At 34.3% G+C, this 24,382-nt stretch overlaps 1 long non-coding RNA gene across 1 annotated transcript; it reads left to right on the top strand.

Annotated features, from left to right (window-relative positions):
• The first annotated feature begins 8,670 nt into the window (after positions 1–8,670).
• LOC128550692 (uncharacterized) lies at positions 8,671–23,750 on the top strand. The gene is made up of 3 exons (XR_008368376.1): positions 8,671–9,008; positions 17,276–17,326; positions 23,522–23,750. It is a non-coding gene; the product is annotated as an uncharacterized LOC128550692 (long non-coding RNA).
• Positions 23,751–24,382: the final 632 nt, after the last annotated feature.

Below are 24,382 nucleotides of genomic sequence, written 5' to 3'. Positions count from 1 at the left end.
ATACCTCTCATCAATTTATGAAAGATAATGTCTTGTATTCCATAGTTTTAAGATGTCATTGTGCAAGTATTTTACATTTATATATGCATTTTGCGCCATTACGCTTCATTTTGCTACATTACTGTACATTTCTGTATTAAGGCAGACCCTACATAAAACATTTGCCGTGTATTCTTTTCGGCGGGTCGAAGTAACGAAAGGTCGATAACAGCTCAATTGTCGTGTGTTCGCAGCCTCTGAAATTTCGTTATTTCGCCTTTAATTTTTCGTTACTTCGTGTATTCGCCTCGGAAATCGAAAGGCGAACAAACGAAAATAAGCATTATTTTGACCTTTCGAGTTTTCGTTACTTCGACATTTCGCCTCGCCGGCACGAAATGGCAGAAATCAGTCACCGTAAAGAATACATATAAAAACATAGCTATCTGTGTAGAAGCACAAAGGCAATTTTAATTTGTTTAATTTGTTTTGAAAACATTGGTATAATCATCGAAGCTTTTTGCCTACACCTTTTGATGAACGTTTTGAACATGTTTACTTCCATCGAATCTGGCACTGACTGTGTACATATGTATGAAACTGAAATGTGATGATATGTGTAAGATACTCCCACATTTCAAATCGTTGCAACGATTTACCCTATTCTGCACATATTTGTTTTTGGTTATTTATTAGAAAATATTGTGTCAATAACTCAATACCGTTAGCTACTTTAACGATATTCAAATTTTAGAGAGAGAAAAATCGCCTGAAATTTGTAAGCGTGTCACTTTAAAAAGAACACAGTCTATGAAGTATTAAAACAGTAAGGGAGGTAACCAAACAACGCGCCTTCAACTTACTGAGACAAAATTAAAGTCCCCTTCAAACCTTACTGATATCTTCTCTTTAGTTATTTCGTTTATCTATAACATCATATCTTACCAGTCAGATATTGTTTAACTACCTTCAACAATTTGTTTATCATACTTTAATAGCAACAGGATTATTTTGCGATAAAGAATCAGTAAAGTGTTTACAATATCGCCAGGAGTGGTCTGAAATCATACGGCATTCGAAAAAAAATGAACTAATATCTTCATTAAATACTATATCGTACTGAACAAGAAATGATCCCTGTTATGTAATACTTTGAACATGAATATATATCTCTACCAGAATAACTCCTTATTATGTATATTATTTCTTTCATTATTTTACATAATCTTGCTAAAATGTCATTTCTCATGTGTAGGATGATAATAACTTCTTTAAATTCTAAAGCAGAGATTATGAGATATTCAGGGTTTTTTTTACGTTAGATCATAATTTAATTATCGCACTGAGATATGTGGCCGACGTGGCCAAGTGTTTCAGGTACTTTCCCCTCAACGGTATTGATCTAAACCTCGCTTGGGATGTAGAACTCTTCATGTGAGGACACCACACTGCTGGGTAACGCAATGTCGGTGTGATCATAACTACTTGCAGTTCCATGCCCGAAACAATGCCTAGAGGAAGGGTACCTAGGATCTCCCTCTACAATGAAAAGCTGGAGAAGTGGCCAAACGACATAAATTGTGTCGCAGTGACTCTAAACCCAGCAAAAAAATAAAAAATTAAAGCAGATACACGATCAGTCTAAGCTTTCAAGTCACGTCTTCAATTTAGAACACTCCGGTTCATTATCATTTATTTCATTATAAGGGCGTTAGCAAATTTAGTTCGATAAAGAACGTATTCAAATAAATTTGTGCAATGATAAAAAGATTTTATGTCACATTTAATCTCTGCCAAAACAATTTTTATACAATTTTACTAAAGCAGGAAGACAAAATCGTTTCGGATCAATTTGATTGATTTTATTTTATCTCTTATCAACAAGGGCGTGCCTTTCTTATGTCAAGTTCAAAGTTAATGTGATAGATATATGTTTTCAGCTTTTTTAAAGTCAAACTAACAATTAAGTTGTAATGGGCAAGATTTACCTCAATTACCTTTGCCGAATAACCGACCTGAAGCAATTAGTCATAGACACCTTTCAAAATAATTCTGCAATAATAGTACGTGCAAGTTGTAACATAATCAGGAAAGTTACACTTGAAAATTACAAATGTTTGTGGTACAATATAAATTATTTGTCATCAAAGTACAATGATAGGCGATAAAATATTGGTTTGATTTATAACAAGGTATCTATGCACTTCCTTGACATATTGAGCACATCCTTTTGCGGATATGTGTATTTCGATTGTTTCCTTATTCAACCACAGGCACTTGGGGGTATATGATATCCCTACCCTACGTCGTCCCTGCCAACTGTTTACTGTAGCTTTAATGTTTAATAAACGTACTGAGCGTAGGCGACGATCATAAATTGGGTTTTGTTACAATTTCAGCATGTTTTCAAAAGGCAATTTTTTACCACAAATCTGGTGTTCACTCATTTGAATTTTATAATTATCTTGTATCAATAAGGGCGTTTACAATATAAATTAATATAAATAACATTTAACTTCATTCATGTTTGATTAAGATTTTAATCAGTATTTGAAAGTATCCGAACTGATAACCGTCTTATTTATATCGCCTAACCGCCTTGGCAGCCTAGTGGTAGAGCGTCTGCTTCGAGTGCGGGAGGTCATGGGTTCGATCCCCGGCCGCGGCATTCCAAAGACGTAAAAATGATACTGGCAGCTTCCTAGCATGGCGCTCAGCATTAAGGGGATAGTGCTAGGACTGGTCAGCCCGGTGTCAGTATAATGTGGCTGGGTGGGGTATCATGCCACGTGTCTACGGCGTGATATTCCAATGAGGCAGCACTATAAAGTTGGGCATTGTGCTCACTGCTACAAGTAGACACCGTCGTTTATATGACTGAAAAATTGTTGAAAAAGACGTTAAACCCTAACACACACACACATATTTATATCGCCTGCGTATAAAATTATATAGCGATACTTTTCATAATGCTTTAAATTCCAGTTTTTTAGTTCTGCCCATTGTTCTGTCGTTGAGGGCAAACCAATTATTCTAACTGGGAACCATACGCTCCTGTTCATGGAATTACACGCTAATGTATCATTGAATGTTCCATGTGCATCATACACATCTGCGGATGTCTCTAAATTGCTTTTTTGTATTTGTAGAATGTGTAAATGTTGAGTTCTGCTCAACTTGCGGCTAGAGGACGTTGACGGTAGCTTGTATTTCTACTGACTCAATCAAACCGAGCCTGCAACATTTTCGTTTTTGTCGTGATGAGCGACCTGTGGAGTGTCTGCATTTTCTATTTTTTGGAATCACACGTGTATATTCCTACCATAAATATCAGGTTAACGCATAGATTCAAGGCATTTCAAGATGTATCAAAATTACGTTTGCTTGTTATTGTTGTGTTTTAATTCGCAATGAATTTATAGATTAGGTGGTGAAACATCCAGTTGCATTAAATACCTTTGTAGCTACTGTTTGGGAAAACGTGACTTTCCGCAAGCCGGCAGGGATTCGTAGTCAATGATACTTAACACTTGAAAATATTGAACTATTTTAATTATGTAATTAACAACTTGATTATTTAGTTCGTAACTAAATGTAGGACAACGTACAAATTTAAACGCATATTTACGAAGGCCAACCATTTATTTATATTCATCTGGTACAATGAAAATACATTGTACAATTTTGTATTCATAAATCATTATAAACCCTTTTATAAATCAAATTAGCTTAGAAAATTTTGTAATTTCTAAACAGGTTCTCAACTTAGTAGAAAAAGAACATTATTATGTCGGTATTGCCCTTCCTATACATCAGTAAATCCAGACGTGCCAACACTCAACTCATGTGTTCTTCTTTTTGGCAGTAATATACCATAATGTCAAATTATATATGTGTTTGTCATCTCTTTGAAACATCCTCTACATTTCAACAGAAGAAATTATGAAGTACCAGTCTACATATTTTGACGGTAATAAAAGGAAACATTTCGGTGACTAAATATGCACATTATTTCAAAGCAATCAATTACATTTTTTTTTATTTTATATTGTAAAGACGGACATAATTATCGACACATATGTATAATATGGTATACTTGCGGAAATCACGTCTTCCATGTTACGAGCGTATGAACTTGTTCCAGATTTTTTAATATTTATCACTTCAGGTAATGAATGTCACCTTGACGGCGTGTTTAAAATTGCAGTGTAGTCTATTGATAAGAGAAACATTGCTCTTTATCAAAAGTCTAAAAATATCAAATAACTAATATTGCACTGGATCTATTAGATTTTCACCATATTTGTTGATTAAATCCTTCTGCTTTATGAAGTTATTTTCCTTGAGTTCTGTCCTCAGATAGTTTTTATTTTTTTTTTTGTGTAATTGAAATGTGTCTTACATTAACGTGTTCAAGAGGCGTACTTGTTTTAAATGTTGAGATATAGTAGAGAAGATTAAATGTACTGACCAGGAAACATCACATAGAATAGAGATATAATATAATGACTTTCGTCTCATGAACATACCCAAACAAACCAAGTCTGCTAGTATTGTGCTTCGTTGCTTTCTATGCTTCCAAACATTATTGTTGTAGAATTTAGTAACCATCATATCAGCAGTCCTTCAGTACATCGTAAAAAAGTCTCTCCAAAGCTGGTTTTTTACTTTTTTTTAAAGTTTATTTTAGTGTTGCTAAATTTTCCCATCCTTTAAGCTGGTGCTAGGAAGCATGAAAGATGTTGAACATTTCGTTTACTGGAGACAGTTGCGTTCATTGCCTCAAGAGAATCTTTTTTGTAGATATCTATGTTTTTATTTGTATACTTGAGATATTTTTTGGTGTATGAGTTAAAATGGCGATGTAACTAAATCGCTTTTTGATTGATCAAACCCAAAATTCTGCCTTTAATGTGCATGCAGCAACGCGGATGACATTTGATGTCAATTGGTAGAAATATCTATATAGTAAAAACTAATACACATGGTGTGAAAAGGTATAAGGCTACAATGTATATATTATTCAAACTGTAGTAATAATGACACTATTGAAAATGAAATGGTGCATATTATTCACGTTTGGCTGTTTTAAGGAAGGCTATGCCGTTATATTCAACAGGACCAGTAAGACATCTCTTGTGTGGGATGAAATAAGACAGCTACAGATTATACTAACCGAAAACAGACGTCTCAGTTCTTGAGTGCATCAAGTTTTATGTATCAAGATATAGAATTTGGAATAAAGGAAAACGCATTTAAGATCACTTTACATTTAAATCCAGTAAATATTTCTGATTGGCATCTTTGAAGTTTGTAATCTTGTATCAATAACAACATTCACATTTGTTGAATCATGCAAAAATGATTGAGCATCTGATCTATTCTTGGTTTTTATTTTAGATAAAACCCTTGGTTTGGATCTGATTTTGTCAAGTATATTTTCAAGGTGTTTGTCATTTATTCCCCATTTTCAGTCAATTGAACGTAAAAAGTGTTTTAGGTTTTCGCTGATTGTTTCTTTCAAAACTCGTATGAAAGTAATATTTGTGTATAAAATGTAATTAAACTTTCAGTCGTTCGGGTAAATCCTACCCTATAAACCTTGCTCAAACAAACTGGTAATGCATTTTCTTATTTTTTAAGTACAGTACTAGGGATCAAATAATAACAAATTTACTTATGTATCATGTGAAGAATTGACACCTGTTCAAAATCGAGACTTTTTTACTGCAATGTTACACATAAGCTGAGTAATTATTCATTTCATTGCCGTACGTCTATGTTAGTGATACTAAAGTCTATGTTAGTGATACTAAAGTTAGTAATCAAACGCATATATCCCTGCCGTTGTGTTTTATCTTTTTTTTTGTAATCAGAAATAGGCTTATATAAATATAAATAAGCAGTTGTTAGTTTTTCTGCTAAAGGTATATCTGTAGCAAGATATGTTGTATTTGTCATATCTAAATATCATTCATGTACAATGTATACATGTACAAAAAATTTCAAAAATGATTTATTACAAGCTTTTGAAATAATTTTGGTAATTTGAATTACTTGGAAGTAGATTTCTCAGCTTTTAAATTTCAAGGTACTGTATTTACATTAATGGCATACCACTTGTAGGTATAAATACTATATCTATTCAGACATGGAAAACACCTGGTTTTAGATACTTTTGAATAGAATGAAAACTTATGAACATTTTAGGGAATACGTTTTCGTCGTATGCGTTACACAGTAACTCCTTAAGTACTCCGTTTGATAACAAAACAACACCTAACATCAAAACAAGTACAGATCTACAGTTCTACAGTGATTACGAAGAAAACGGACGAATGTTTTTTGTGCTGACTGCTATATTTTGCACATTTACAATATCAGAACATCAGTGGCTTTTCTCACATTTGATCAATGATTTATTGCTATTGAAAATAACTGATATTTATTATTTCTTTTTTCTCCTTTAGCAAGTTTGCTACTACTGTCTTACTAGAATACTATAATAGTTATAGAAAATACATATTCTTTTAAACCTGATTAACTTTCATCCGTTGTGTCATAGTTAAAATGACATGCACGCTTGAATGCTTTTGATCCAAAAATGCACAGAATCAGAATAGGACACGCTACAGTTACTAAGCTATTTGGATAGTGGAAAGAACTGTATAGCAAAAATTAGACATTTGACAGTTGCAAAATAGTGACTCCCCAATAATTTTGTTGATTTTTTTTCATAGTTAATTTAGGAAATATGTGGCTGTCTCGGGGAATGCATTTGTGATGCCGACGACGACAGTGATCTGCTAACGAAAACGTGCTCACAGAAATATATATATCAATTCTATGTTGTCCTGTTCACTTAAATTAGTGGGATTAGAGTTTAGCTCGTAAATAGCTTATTTATAAATCTTGTATCAACAGATGTATTTGAAAATATTACTGATAATCATTTTCATCAGTAGTTTCAGATTTTCAGTTTATCAACTTGATGTTACAAAGTCTTGCATGTTATCGGTATCAAAAGCGATATGATGGGGCAAGATATACTTAAACTAAAAAAGTCCGCAAAAATACGTTGAAAACTGCGAGATAAATCATTTAAAGTCATCTCTTCAGAATTATGACGGAATAATAGAACCAATGTCTCGCATAAATGTGGCACTCCTTAGCATGTTAATTTCAAACTACCTGAAGATATCTGGTGTTAAGGGATATATGTTTCACTATAAGACAAGACGTAAGCAATGGATAAGAGAAAAGTATTTTATATCCTTTTATTTCTTTGCAGATTTGAGCTGAATCCGCCTTTTGACGGAAAACGGCACTTCGTTATTTAGCCCGGTCCTTTCTGCTCAGGGAATTCTTTTCACGCATTCATTTATTTCAGCTTCATTCTGCTAAAAGGGTCTGTTGAATGTAAAAGGCTACAAGATCTATTTTCTGACGTTATTTAGAAATTCAGCTTGGCAACAAATACGAATCAGCTCTTAAGTTAGCATATAGAATATCACTATTTTAGGTCAGATTATATCCAACGCATGTCGGATTTGTACAGAAATTGCAAATGAAAATATTCGTTTTATAGTTTAGTTCAAACTTGGTAGACGTGAAATTATTACGCTCAGTTACATTACCATATTTACCTTAAACCTAGAGTTTAAGATTCGTATTCAAAAATATTAATAAAAGTGATAACTGATTTAAGACCCGTGAGGCTTTAAATATTTGTATTTAAAACAAATGATAAATAGATATTACAATTATTTACATGATTAGAAAGGATTATAAAGGCACTACTTGAAATACTGCACATGAACTTATTCAGTTAGAGCTGTAAATGGAGGTAATCGTACATAGTGCATTTAATAAAACTTTGTACTATAATGTTAATCAATATTCAAACTTTTGACAAACATTAGAGAAAACAATTATTCAAAATATAGATTAACAAGAAGTTATTATATTTTATATTCATGATAAAAAATGTGGCAGCCGCATTATGAACAAAGGAATTATAAGCCTTTAAATAAATGACAGTGTAGCTTTTAAGTGTTTAAAGCTATGTACTGTTTTATCCTGATTTCATGCATATCAACAGCAAGCATGGCTAATACAACGCTTTGTGGTTGTGAGATTATATTAAATTATTATTAGCGCAGATCCTTTCGTTTACTTCTAAATATCAAGCAAATCTGTCATTCACGGTTGTCAATAAAACCAAGGCTTTGTAAAGACTCTTGAGATACATTTTGTATATCTAGGATACAACATTCAACACAGACATGAATCCGATAATCCACTGATAAGAAATTTCGAAACATAATTTCTTTATAAAATTCAGTATCATCTTATTCTGTTACAATTAAACTGCTTCATACTACTGTTTACACAGTGTTGCTGGCAAAAAGAACTAAAAGAAACTATTATTAATCCAGTTTCCATCAATTATTTGACAAGCAAAGCTTAAAGATAACGCAATGCCTTTACATAGAGCGATTGCCGATCTTGAGTGTTTGGTATAGAATCTTATAGACTGAATATTTGTAGGAAATTTCTTGATTCAATTTTTCCATGACCTACAATTTCACATCACTCAATGTAATGTTAAGACTCTTATCAATTTGTAGTTATTATGTTTGTTTGTACGTTATCTTTAAATGGTTTGATATTTGGTTGTGTCTACACGACTTAAAAAAAGAGATATTCTGCCAAAATAGTGAGGAATATAATGCGTTTAAATTGTTTTAGTTGTGGATGATTGTGTATAACATTCAGCTATGGTCTAAAGTGAAATGTATACTGCAACAAAGACATGATCAAATATTTATCGCTATTATCGACACGACCTATCTGAAATTATCTCTATAAAATGCCCATATCTACGGCTGTCCTATAACAAAGTGACATAAAAGTAGTGTGTTAATACGTTTTAAAACTTAATTACGAGATTGTGGTTTTGATTTAGTGCAAGGACTAAGAAGGAACGTTTTAATTTTTAAAGGATATAAGAAAGAAAAGGACAACAGGTCAGAATATAAATCTCTTAATTTGAAATTAATACTGCGTCATCGCGTATTGTTAAAAATAAGCACACAATTTACGAGATAAACTTTTCATCTTAAATATGACTGTAATCTAAATGCACTAACAAATTAGTATTAGCCTCGTCAAGAAATTTATATTATGCTTAATTTTTCTTGTGTATCTGCTTTCGAAACTTAAACTGCTCTAGCAGTGTTTATTTTTTGTTTCAATTCATTCGTTCTACATTATTTAAAATTTATATAATAATAAATTATGACCCCATCTGAGGGGTTATATTTTAAGCGTTTGTGAAATACACATATTTGTCAATATATCAATGGTTGGGATGTACCTCTCGAATACAGAAATATCTTCCTAATTTAATGTTTCTTTGTCACAAATGGAATGTATTGAAAAAGAAGCCTATACCTTATTATCTAATGTAAATCAATGTTTAAAACAGGCCAGTCTCCAAGGCTATTGGTAATTAAAGTCCCGTAAAATTCCCAAGATGTTTTCTTATATTGTTTAAGCCTTGACCTATAATGCAACTCTTGATACCCGATCTTGGTCTCAAAATGTTATATACTAAGTCTCATCAGGGCCCAGTTGTTCGAAACTTTAACAGGGGATTAAGCTAACTGTTGATAACTTTTACGGTTAGTTTTAGATATTTTAGAAGACTAAGAAAAACAAATGTATGAGTTAAGAATGATGAAGTTTGACAATTTTTTACAATAAAATCAAAACATCACACTAGTGATTCCCACCAAGACTAGTGTTTTGAATCAAAATTTAACATTTAATTCAAAACAACTGGCCCCAGGTTCGAAACGCAGAGCGCTTGTTAGAGTTTTGCCTAAATGTTGCAGAAACCTATTACAGTATCTTCATATAGACAAAAGTAGAACTGAATTAGACATTATGTACCAAGTCACAAAGGTACAATAAACTTTCAAAGATTTTGTTGATAGGAAATATGTCTGAAAAGCTGCCTCAATGTCAGTCATTTTGTTCCATGTGCCGATTATATCTTATCACATTGTGTCATCCTTTGTGTGACGTCTTCAAGAACTCATTGCGTATTTCAACTATTCCAGATATTTGCAAAAACGCTCACAAGAAATGTTCATTATATTTTCTAGTTCGAAGAACTTTCCTGTTTCATAGGTACTGTCAACTAAGACTTTAGAACAATTGTTTCCTAAACAAGCTATCGATTATCGATTTTCTGTAGTGTGTCTTTGTTTCTAGTGAACGTACAGTTAACCAATTAACTTGTATCCACAGCTTATTTTTTTACAAATTTGTACTTCTGGAAAAAACATTTTCTGGCTTCAAGATACCCACACACGTTACTTCAATTTCGTTTTGTAAATTACTGTTTTCACAAATTTTAGTTTGATTTCATTCTGGTGTGTTGAGGGAGGTATTTTGAGCGCAGTTTACCAATATGCTAACAAGTGTTTGAAGTGTCAACCGCTAAAATGTCTCCTCATACTTTGATTAAGTGTTAAATGTTTGTGTCCCTTGGGGTGTTTGGGTCCATCGAATATCTGTGTAGTAGAAATCCATATAAGCCAGTGGTACATTGTGAGTTGTGACACTAATGAAGATACTCCGAGTTTGCTATTAAAATGCTTAATTACATCCGATGCCTCAAAATGATCTTCTCATAGGCTTTAGTATCTATCAAAACAACAGTTTTAAGTGCAGTGTAGTGGTCATTAGGTCTCCTCGTACCACACATTGTTGTTTAAATTGTTTGGTCCTTTAGGATCTTGAACATCATCTCAGGCACGGGCGGACACCCGAGTAGTACAAATGAGACTATCTGCGAGGCATCTGGACGGTTTCCTCATACAAGAGGGCCATGAAGGCCCTGTATCGCTCACCTGACCTATTGACCTAAAGATCATCAAGATTTACATTCTGACCAAGTTTCATTAAGATATAATATCATATGGTCATAAATGTGGCCTCTAATGTGTAAACTAGCTTTTCCTTTGATTTGACCTGGTGACCTAGTTTTTGATCTGACATGACCCAGATTCAAACTGAACCTTGAGATTATCATGATTACCATTCTGACCAAGTTTCATTAAGATATTATCATAAATGAAGCTTCTACAGTGTAAACAAGCTTTTCCTTTGATTTGATCTGGTGACCTAGGTCAAAGCCTACATGACCCACATTCAAACTGGACCTTAAGATCATCAAGATTAACATTCTGACCAAGTTTCATGAAGATACAGTCATAAATGTGGCCTCTTCAGTGTTAACAAGCTTTTCCTTTTAATTTGACCTAGTGACCTTGTTTTTTAACCAAGATGACCCAATATCAAACTCGTCCAAGACTTTATTAAGGGTAACATTCTGACCAAGTTTCATTAGTATTGGACCAAAATTGTGACCTCTAGAGTGTTAACAAGATTTTCCTTTGATTTCACCTGCTGTCCTAGTTTTTGACCCCAGATGACCAGATGTCGAAATCGTCCAAGATTTTATTGAAGGTTACATTTTGACCAAGTTTCATTCAGACTGGCCCAAAATTTTGACCTCTAGAGTGTTAACAAGCTTTTCTTTTGATTTGACCTGGTCACCTAGTTTTTGACCCCAGATGACCTAATATCAAACTCTTACAAGATTTTATTAAGGGTAACATTCTAACCAAGTTTCATTAAGATTGGCTCAAAATTATGACAACTAGAGTGTTAATAGTCAAATTGTTGACGCCGCCGACGACGGACGACTGACGACGACGGACGACGGACTCAGGGCGATCACAAAAGCTCACCTTTGTGCACTTCGTGCTCAGGTGAGCTAATAAAAACTATTAATTTTAAACTGACAACCTGAACCTCTTGGCCCCGAAGGTCCCCAAAGTCTGTATATTTATAGAATCCGCTGAACCAGGTGTATGATTTTTTAAGAGAAGTTAAACCTTCATTTTCTCTCATAAAAGTATTCGATAAAGCCGAATCTGCTATTATTGTTTTAGTTGCATTCTATACTATATAGTTTATTTAATTTTAGGGTTAGTCGCCATTGTTTCGTTTTTGGACGTTTCCTTCAATTTGTTTGGCTAACAGAATTTTTTACAGGTGTGTAAAAGAAATTTATTCGGATAACGTTTGTGCTGCTCCCGATGTTGGACTACTTTTCACTTCTTATCGATACTGCCAGTACAGAGATTTGAAATAATTTTTAGATCTACATTTATATGAATGACTATAAAAAGAAACACAAGTAATAGATTAGAGAAAAGTGGAAACTTCGCAGATGTCATATTTTTGTATGTTTTACACACTTGTAAAACCCGAAACTTCGTACATATATCTACAATTATCGGATACGTGAACTTCGGTATCGGGTTTAATAAGTGTGTAAAATAATATTCATTCCTTATTGACTTTATAAGCAGTTGTGTAAAGTTCAGCTTATGAAAAATCTAATACACATTCTATTCAGATAACGTCATTATTAAAAAAAAGGCAGAACAAAGCCAAATGTTTAGGTATTTCAGGCCGTTAAGCTCCTAAGCACATGAAAATAACTTATGTACACAGGTGTCAGTGCGAATCGATTATATTGTCTTGTGGATGTGTCTCCTAACTCTACATACCAAGTTTTTTTTTGGATTTAACGTCGCACCGACACATGACAGGTCATATGGCGACCTTCCAGCTTTTAATGGTGGAGGAAGATCCCAGGTGCCCCTCCGTGCATTATTTCATCACGAGCGGGCACCTGGGTAGAACCACCGACCTTCCGTAAGCCAGCTGGATGGCTTCCTCACATGAAGAATTCAACGCCCCGAGTGAGGCTCGGACCCACATCGATGAGGGGCAAGAGATTTGAAGTCAGCGACCTTAACCACTCGGCCACGGAGTTTCAATAACGTTTCCCATGGAGCAGACAGGGTAAATTATTACCTTTCGCCTTTAATTAATCAGCTCTCTTGTAGCGTTAAGTTCATAATATATACTATTTTTGACTGGTTGAAAAACTGTCCGCATAACGTTTACCAACTAGATCATTGTTGAAACGGTTTTAACATGTCAACATCGTCATTAATACAGACTTGGCAAAACGTGAATGATGACCTCTTCCCTATTACCCCGTCGTTTATTTTGAGCGTTGCAAATTGACCTATCATGTATTGAGAACTGACTCAGAATGCATTATGTTGTAACAGCATTTAGTGGTCATTTCTATATGGTTCAAATTTGTTACATATACATGCAATTGTTATGCTTTTGCATATCTGCTCTCGAAAAATACATTACAATTTGTACTGTCTGATATCATTTAATGTGATCAATTTATATAGGCATTAGAGCCTCTAAATTCTATTCATATCTATATTATTATATAATCATCATTATCATCATCATCGTTATCATCATTATCATTATCATTATCATTATTATCAAATTGTAGATACCCGAGTTGAATGTCGAGATGGACAAGAACTAGGGTTTTAATGATAAAGAAATGGTAAAAAAGCGTTTAGAACATGCAGCCAGCTTATGGAGAGCGCAGATCTGTGGATCGCAGAGTTGTGAGTTCGATCCTTGGGCGAGGCGTATGTTCTCCGCGACGTTTTGATAAAAAACATAATGATTGTGTCTGAATTTATTATCTTCCAACTCTGATTCATGTTAAGAAGTTGGCAATTACTTGCAGAGACAAGGTTTATACTGGTACAAAATCCAGAAACACTGAAACACTGGTTAGGTTAACTCCCAGCCGTTACATAACTAAAATTCGGTTGAGAAAACGGCGTTATACCAAAAACAAAAACAAATATAACATGCTTCAGTAATGTCAGCTACACTTTAACCTGTGAGCTATTCAATCATTTTCACAGCTTGTTTGGTCCAATGAAGATAGTTTTCCGCAAGTCCAACGACTTCTGGAATTGTTGGAGCACGTTCCCTGACTTGACCAAACCTTTCTTGCTTGGGAGTCTCCTGGGATTGATCTCATTTACCGGAATGACACATGTAAAGGCCATACCTGGATATTTGCTGCAGGCAATGACATTTGCCGTTAAACAAAGCAGTGCCAGAAATGTGTATTTTATGATGTCCCTCATTAATTTGGTCAAGAAGACACTTTATTAAATATCGCACTTCAGTCTCATTGGAGCGATCCTTGCCTTATGGAATACTTCATTCACTTTGATTTAGTAGTGGTATTCATTTCAAGAGGATTGAAGTAAAAATGTACACCTGGCTTTTTAAGTGGATGTTGAACCAAAGTACCAAGATGTGTCCGGGTTGCCGAAACACTTAGCAGCCTCACTAATGTTTTATAATACTCCATCGGGTGATACATATTCATAATAGTAACTTTATTTTCAGTTCCGTTTTCCGACAATTCCAAACTGCATCATTCTTTAAACAAGTCAGTTACAATTTAGCAAGTTCCCCCATCGAGATTTGACAATTTCTTAATCACAGACAATTACTTCATCTGTCATGTTTACTCTAAGAAGGATACCCAGAGTCTGAGACAACTTTTAAACGACTGGCTTGCCACTTCTTGCATTCGACGGTTTCATTCAGATACCCGTAGAAGTCGTGCATGTGCCCTTGTATCATGGTTATTGTTACACAATCATAAATGCAGCCATAATCTTGAAACTTTAAAATACATCTTACTTTTTGTCATTGTCGTTGCCTTTTTTGCATGTTTTGAACTTTGTTTTCGTTATATTGCATATATTTCTAGTTTACACTTGCTATTTTAGATAGGACTTGTAAATTAATACATGTTTACTTTCGCATTAAAATTAAACATCATTTTAAATAAAACGTTTAGAAAAGCCTATGGTACAAATAAACACATTGATAGATTGTGATTTTAAAAGTACTTTTCGATAAAACAGGTTATTGATCTGCTTTCCAACAAGAGCTGTCCGTAAGACAGCGCACTCCACTATTCGGGGATTTGACAGTAAAATGAATATATGTCTGAATAAGAGACCTCTACTTTAACAGGAAAATACACCAAGGGGCACAATTCCATCAAATACACAAATTAGAGATATTAGGATTGTTACAACACATGCAGATGATGATGGTAAAGATATATTTTGAGTTTCAAATCATTATCCTATACAGTACCAAAGTTATGTCCAGAAAATGAAGTTTGTTTAAAGAAATTAAGTATAAAAGGGGCATAATGTGGTCAAAAATAAAAATCAGAGTTATGGGAAGTGTTACCACACATGCAGATGATGGTGATAAAGATACTTTTTAAGTTTCAAGTCTTTATCTTATATTGCATTAAAGTAATATCCAGAAAGCGAAGATTGCAAAAAAATGTTACAGTACAAACGGGGCATAATTCTGTCAAAATACAATTAGAGTTATGGGGTATGTAACCACACATGCAGATGATGATTATAAACAAATATTTTTAATTTCAAGTATTTATCTTTTAAAGTACTAAAGATATGTCTATAAACAAAGCTTTCGGAAAATTTAACATGAAAATAATTCCAAGTATAACTCCTTGGTGACCTTGACATTGGGTATAATAGGCCCAGACCCTGCATATACTATTTTTGTATGCTGGAGAATGTTTATGAGAACTTACAGTAAGATATAAGCAAAAGTAACAAAGATATGACAGAAAAACAAAGGTTGCCGAAAAACTTTAACCCTAAAAATAACCCAAGTATAAGACCTTGGTGACCTTGACCTTGGAAAAAATAGACCCAGTCCCTGTACATACTTTGTTTGTATGCTGGACAATGTTTATGTAAAATTACAGTAATATATAAGCAGTAGTAACAAAGATATGACAGAAAAACAAAGGTTGCCGAAAAACTTTAACCTTAAAAATAACCTAAGTATCACACCTTGGTGACCTTGAACTTGGGGATAATGGGCTTAGTCCCTACACATACATTGTTTGCATACTGGATAATGTTTATTTGAATTAACAGTTAGATATAAGCAATATTAACAAATATATGACATAAAAACAAAGGTTGCCGAAAAACTTTTTCCTTAAAAATAACCTAAGTATAACAACTTGGTGACCTTGACCTCGGGTATAATAGGCTCAGCCCCTACACATACATTGTTTGTATACTGGACAATGTTTATGTGAAGTTACAGTAAGATATAAGCAATAGTAACAAAGATATGACAGAAAAACAAAAGTTGCCGAAAAACTTTAACCAAGAAGGGTCACGCCGACGCCGACGCCGACGCCGGGGCGAATAGTATAGCCCCCCTTTTCTCCGAATAGTGGAGCTAAAAATGTAATTCAGAATAATCTGCATTGCTGTTACGCACGGATGTATGTTGCTTAAATCATGATGTTTCCCTGAATGCTGTTTACTTCATAAGGACTATTTGATAACTGATGCAGTCATTTTAACAAAGCCTTAAATTGTTCATTTGTCATTGTAAACTTGGTATTAAAGTCAAACTTGCATTGAGCAGTCAACTTCGGGAGCAACATCATCTTGCTTCTAAAGGCACATCTGCTTATGATGTGTTGAAAATAAAACAAAAAGTCAATTTTGAAAGTCAGATGTCCGGCTGCTTAAGTTACTCTGTTCTTTAACATCACAACTGGGTACTGAAAAATGGCCTCTTAATACAAAATACTCTGTTCTTTAACATCACAACTGGGTACTGAAAACATGGTCTCTTAATACAAAATACTCTGTTCTTTAAGATCACAACTGGGTACTGAAAACATGATCTCTTAATACAAAATACTCTGTTCTTTAATATCACAACTGGGTACTGAAAACATGGTCTCTTAATACAAAATACTCTGTTCTATAACAACTGGGTACTGAAAGAAATGGTCTCTTAATGCAAATTGCCTCTTAATAAACGTGGTCTCTCGAGAAAGTTGGACTGTATTGAAACTTTCGATATAAGGGAGAAATTACGCTCTTAATTGTGAGTAATTTATGCTTGATTTTAGATATAATTTTCACCGATGTTACCCATGACGGGTCATCCATGTCTTATCCTGTTAAGCCAGCGGTCGATGACCATTTGGTCCTCTTATTTTCCGTTGCAACAATGATATTAAAATGACCAAATCCTGACTAAACCTTAATTTCGTACAATGGTTAGTATTTCGTTACATTTTGTCGCAAATGTATCCTAATCGGAACTTAGATTTTGCAGAGTAATCTTTTCTATGCAAAAATATTTAAAATCTGTTTTTAAAAACTAAGCACAATTATTGTTCAGATGCGCAAAACTATTTTTTTATATTTTGCAGGTGTCAAAAGTAACTGAAAGATGCCTAGTATAAAAACAAGATCACTGATAGGTAAGCTAAATATAATTAGAACGTAGAGCAACACACTTTACAAATATGTAAAGACGTTTGAAATATCAAATATTACAGTTGTGGTTAAACAGATTTCAAATTATTCAATACACCAGAATTCGCTGTAATTACCACTTAGTGTGGTATGTTTTGTGGAGAGGTATTCGTATATACTTGGATCTAACTCCTGAGATTAAACTCCCGCCTGGACATATTTATTTTTCAGACCAAATCATATGTGTTTGAAGTAGTTCTACATATCTGATAGACAGCTATTCATATACTAAAGTAATCTTTTTCGAAAAAACGGAGAATAAGATTTGGATCGTAAGTCGTATCATACAAAAATTGCAGCCTGTGTGTTAATTACTAGAACGGGCATCTTAACGATAAGATTTATGTTCAAATTAACTTTAAATGTTTACACGTGAAATAATTCAACAATGTTGTAAAATCCGCTTAGAACTAGCTGATTTCTATTTGTGGATAAGTACCTACCAAAATAAGGACCTATTGATTCAATGTAATCATTTAATGGAAAATATGTTGATTTACAGTTGTAAGAGGTTCAATTTACGTATAAACTGTAGATATTTTTTCTTCCGTGCAAAAATCATCGTAACTAATATTTCATGGATTCCAATTAATTATGATTGAATGAAGTCTAAAGGAACAAGATTTCATCGGTATATATTAGGAAGTTTTGAAAATGAATCAAATACTTTTATTTCAAAAGAAATATTATGCAAACATGCCAAACCTAAATGTCGGGGTACAATTAAAATGTAATTCACAACATTTTTTACAAGTACCTACCAGCAAGGTGAACTACTATAGTCTGTCCCACCTAATTTTGGACCTCCGATAATTTATTCATACTATATATAAAATTGTCAAAAATGACATCGTTAATACGAGACGGTTAATATCTCTAGGCACCTTTTTCATTTTTTGGAAAAAATGTAAAATGAAGTTAAAAATCAAGATTTTATGTTTTTCCCCATAGACTTGCATTGCAAAACTACGCGACGTCCATTTCAAGATGGCGGCGTCCATACAAACGCCATTTGGGGGTTTGCTCACAGTTAGCGACGTCATTTATTGTTGAATAAAGACATAGAAAATTAAAACAAACTCTGTCCAAAACTTGTAGTATTTTCTTGTACGGAAGACCCTGAATTAACATTTTACTTCAAATTAAAGTTATTTCCGTTTCAGGTTTGCAGCTTTTTTTCTGAAAATGTGTTTGTACTTACTCGTTAGCATCGACGTAAAATAAATACATATCTCAAGGCAAGTTCAGCCGTAGATATCGTAATAGGTGGGTACAGCGGAGATGCGCGCAACCCATTTAACTCATTTTCATTCTTGGTTTCGTATCAAAGGTTCGGATGATAACCGTTTGTTAAAAGGTTGTATTTAAATAGCACGAATACATGTTTGTGTACTGACTGGTGCTCACTATTTTTTCACGGGTGGTAAATGCGCAATGCAATTCCCGCTGGGAATACGCTTAAAATGGGTTGCGCAACGTCCGGTGCTGGTGTTGCGCGTACAAAAAGACGAAATTGAGGTATGTGAAGTTATGACTTTGCTTAGTATGAGACAAGAATAAATTTTCCCGAAAAAAGCAAAATGCAATTCGACACAATATGATAATACATTATATGTGTAAAATATCTGGTTTGTAATTTATGAGTCGGTTCTATTATCACAAAAACTCAGGCGACACGAAGTGTGAAAAAAGTATGAAATCAACAAAAAATGGAAGTTTATGACCTCATATGCCTAATCTGACAAAGAATCATAGGGAATGGGGTTGCGCATCGGGAATGGAGTTGCTCATGTACATCATAATGTATATAATGTATACGCGCAACTCCATTCCCGGGGCGCAACCCCATTTCCGATTATGTTTTGCCAATCTTTCCCCAAAAAGCAACATTTCATTCAAGTGTATGTAATATTCATGACTGTTTTACACATTTCTGATCATTAGAAGCGTCACATTTCCATAAAGAAGGCACAAGAGATAGAAAATTTGCTTTTTTCATGATTTCATGTTTTTTGACACTTCGAGCCAGCAGAGTTTTCGTGATAACAGAGCTGACTCCTAAATTAATAAGTTGGTATTTCACACATATGATCTTTATTCATTTTTGTGTCGAATAGCATTTTTTTTTTCTAAACACTCGTAAATGTGTCATTATTTAGAAAAACGAAAACCCACCAACCTCGATTTTGTATATACTGATGCGCAACACCAGCACCGGAATTCGCGCAACCCATTTTTAGCGTATTCCCAGTGGGAATTGGATTGCGCGTTTACCACCCGTGTTTTTGTGACCGTTCGATCAAGGTAAAACATTATTCCTCAATGCAATTAATAATTTAAAATATATATATTTCAATTTGAGACAACCGCCTATATAAGGGACTACGTTAAACAAATTAATAATTGCCTTTATTCTTTATAATAACATAATACCAGTTTTTCAATTCCATCCCTGCGTCTTTATTTCCCATGCTCGGCCGTTCAGTGAAATCCAAAGTGGCATGTTAAACATTTTTGTGCTATTGATAGGCATGTTAGACCTATAGACAAAATAAATATATGAGCCGCGCCATGAGAAATCCAACATAGTGCATTTGCGATCAGCATCCGCGCAATCTGGTCAACTACCTACTGCAATAAGAAACCGTTAGCGAACAGCATGGATCCTGACCAGATTGCGCGGATGCTGGTCGCAAATGCACCATGTTGGTTTTCTCATGGCGCGGCTCATATGACCTTTTGAAGGGGTATTTTGTTCTTCAGCTAGATAAAAGAAACATGTTCAAGCGCGTCAGTTACTTTCATTTTCGATGATATAAAACACGCGTTTTTGTGTTTTATTTTCACCAAGAAGTACGTATACGAAACAGTTACTTCTGTTACAAACGGGGCAGTACATAGCAATATTGAAAATTCAACCAAAAACACGTTGAACGCAAAACAACAACAACAAATAAAAAACACCGAAAAAACAAAAACAAACAGTTATTCCTTAAAAAATGATTTGTAGCAATTCAAACTTTATATAGATATTCAGTCGAAAAATTCGTACTTGCATGGACTTTACCGTACTGTGTATAACTAGCTTATTAAATACATCTACCCATCAAGTTCATTACAAAAATATACTCTGGCAAAACTGACGATATCAATTGCCACAACTTGTAACTAATGCAACATATAGTCTACACAGAATATCACTGCGGTCATGTACATAAGCCGTGATATAGTCACATCGTCGCCTTATTTCCACAATGCACCAAGTGCCATTTTTGCAATTTTGAGAAATGCAAATCGAAAGTTCAGGTATCAAAAACTTTGCAACAGTTATGCCAAATGAATTTTATGTCAGTTAAGTTATCAATATATAAATTTGTGAAGTTGTGTAGGCCTACTATACCATTATTCGACAATTTACATGCTGATAATTCTCTGTTAACAATTACTAATACGCCTATCCAGTAATTCAATGGCCAGATTCATTTTGTTGACTTTTTCATAGGAATCTACATTACCTAGGATGGTTTTTAATCTGAAAACATTATGACCCTGTTCGCACACATACCCCCTTAAAATATTTATTTCTGTTTTTTTAGGGGTATGAAATGGTGTCCTCTGGTGCATTTATCTTTGAAATACAGGCATAATATGGTTGCTTCCGGTGCAGTTTTTGGTCTAATATAGATCTAATAATGGAGGGGTTACTCCTTAACCTCTCTTGATGTGTGAGTGCATGGTGGGAGGCAGGGGCTCTCCCCCTTGAAATTTTTGAAATACAGATATGAAATGGTGGCCCAGCCCTGGATCCTGGCCTGCGCACCTTCCGTAACCGGTAACGTCAAGGTTGTTTGTTTTTGTCGGTGATAGAAAAATCCCTTTTTACACGTTTTCTTTTAAAGTAGCTGTATCGATATGTTAAAGGAAACGAATTAACTATTTTTCTAAGATTTAGGTCTGGGCTTAAACTTAAAGCAAACTGAATCATTCCCGCCTTTGATTTAAATTTTATCCACGTAGTCAGACTGGCACAGTCTACAGCTAATTTGCTTTATCCTCTTTAAATTTGGGACTCAGTTAGCTTCAATATTATACTTAATTAATTAGTGTTGGGGTAGCTATGCGTAAGAGAGCCGACATTGCCGCCTATGCAATTGATCGCTCGAGATATGTAGTGACGTCATATATTGTATGACATAATTGGAATTTAGCGTTTGAAAGTTGTGTCATGGCGAGCTGCTTAAATGTGTAGAAGGCTATATTCTAATGAGGCTGAAGCAGTTGACGTCTTTGTATCGTACAGGTTCTTCCTGGATTATGCATTTGGAAAATACTGTGATTAAAGATATTGTTTCAAATGCATAGTTCAGTTATTTGCCTGAAATTCTTCGAAAGACTGCCCCAGATTGACTGGATCAATTTTCGGATGATGGATTTCCAGTGTAAAACTTCTGACTTTGAAAATTGTGCATTTAACTGGACATCGTTTGGAAGGATTTAAGGATAAATGGAATAATGATTAAAGGAATTTATAACTGAATACTTAATGGCCGGATTCTTTCGTGCAAAGTAAGTTCTTTTTCTATTTTTCATTTTTACATTTTTCAAAATTTCGTTTGTTTACTAAATTGTAAATTCTATTTCAAACCCTTTCTGTTTCTTACGGGAGGAAAAATAGCTAAGTGTAAAAAATAAGTGTGAAACGTCCCCACGGAATAACACGTGAAATTTCCCGAAAATCTCCAAAATAGAGAATATTTGGCAATGGCGACCAGAAATAAACAACAGCGAATTCCCATAGAGAAACTGAAATTTAGTCGCACGGGAAAACCAGACGATTGTTTCAAAAATCCTTGAAATTCTCGAGGGTGGCTTTTTTTTATTCACAAAAAAGTGTTTTATGTTCTTTGATCCCGTTTCATTTCTTCATATCAACCCAAAGTTGAGGTCCAAAATTATGTGGGACAGACTATAGTATTTATACATTTACCTTTTTTTATGAAACCCAATAGACGTCTACATAATGATTGGCCTTTAAGCAGCTCGTTTCCAAACAAAAATGTCATTCAAAGCAAATCCCTATCCAGTAATTTCACATTAATTATGAATATGTCCGATAAGTAATAGTTATAGTATGTGTGAGAGTGTGTTACCAGGATATATCAGAGCTAGGGGTACATCGAGGGTATTTTTCTCTGCACATATCGTCGAGGCCGGTAGGCCGAGACAGATATGTGAAGAGAAAAATAACGAGATGTACCCCTAGCTCTGATATATCCTGGTAACACACGAGCACTACATATTATAACTGTTTTATCGCATAGTTTATCATTAAAATTTATATATCATTTTCATTTAAATTTGTTTATTATTATTTTAACTATTTTGTTTCCCTTTCTGCGCCTCGCTGACTGAAACACTAAAACTTCTGTTTTAGAAAATGTGTTCCCCAGATAAAAGTACCCAACAAATTTCTGCATTGGTTTTAAATCTTTGCATTTCATTGGCCAGACATATTGTAAAACTTGTTGTTTTGTTTGTAAAAAAATCAAAGAAAAAGAAACATTTGAGAAATCTCAGAATTTCATATATTTCATGTATTTCTGAATTTGGCAATAACTATCAAGTTTTTGAAATATTCTAGTTTATTTATTCTTTTACTTTATAAATGTAGGTGTTTGTGACAATTCTTTCTCTGTGAACTGTAAATTGGAGCTAAAATCATCTTTTCTTTGAAAGGAAAAAAATATACGCCCTTGATAGGACCTCAATAGAGAAAAAGTGTTCCGATATATATCGGAACAGTTTTACTGTGCTGATATATATCGGAACACTTTTTTTCTTATGAAACTCCATAGAGATTTCCGTGTTGATATATATCGCAACAGTTTTGTAAGATATCAGCACAGTTTTGTAGTAATAATGTGTGTTACTATGTATAACATGCTGCAAAGATCAAAGGAAAATTGCCGCACTATGCGATAAGAGTCACTATTTTTCTATCGATATAAACTTTATATCATGGTCAATGACCAATGCCCTTTGAGGTGTGACAGGCATACACTTGCCTCGAAGTTTTGTATTCTATAGGTAAGTACATTTAAATGTATTTATTTAACAAAATCTAAATGCGTTTCTTTCAGGAATATTTCTATCAACACTGTTAAGCTCGACATCCCCTTCCACGACTATGAGAACTACATCGAATACGACGTCAATACTCCCTTCCAGTATATTAACCGCGACGTTAACTACTGATTCAGAAACATTGGGCACAACGTCAACAATAGATCCTACTACATCGAGCACGACGTCATTTATTTCTTCTATTACATCGAGCACGTCGTCAATTTCTCCTTCCATTTCTTCGGGCACGAATCAAATATCTCCTCCAAACTACATCGAATACGATGTTAATTTCTTCCTTCCATAAATCGAGTAGACGTCGTTTACTCTTCTATTCATCAAAACAAGTTAATGGCACACTTCAACTACATAGACTACGACGTCGAGCACGCGTCATTCTTCTTATATATTCGAGCACGACGTCAATTTCTCTTTCCCAATTCCCGGGCCCCGAAGTTAGTATCTCCTTCCACTACATCGATATCGACGTTAATTGTCTTCTTCCATTAATTCGAGCACGACGTCAATTTCTTCTTCAAATTGCCGAGCACGCAGTTATAGCTCCTTCCACTACATCGACTACGACGTCAACTTCTTCTTCTATTAATTCGAGCACGACGTCAATTTCTTCTTCAAATTCGCCGAGCACCAAGTTAGTATCTCCTTCCACTACATCGACTACGACGTCAATGTCTTCTTCTATTAATTCGAGCACGACGTCAATTTCTTCTTCAAATTCGCCGAGCACGCAGTTCATAGCTCCTTCCACTACATCGACTACGACGTCAATGTCTTCTTCTATTAATTCGAGCACGACGTCAATTTCTTCTTCAATTACACCGAGCACGCAGTTCATAGCTCCTTCCACTACATCGACT

This window comes from Mercenaria mercenaria, chromosome 18 (assembly GCF_021730395.1).
Source record: "Mercenaria mercenaria strain notata chromosome 18, MADL_Memer_1, whole genome shotgun sequence".
NCBI classification, from domain to species: Eukaryota; Metazoa; Mollusca; class Bivalvia; order Venerida; family Veneridae; genus Mercenaria; species Mercenaria mercenaria.
Note: the sequence above shows the minus strand (reverse complement) of the source record. Positions and strands in the feature narration are given on the sequence as shown.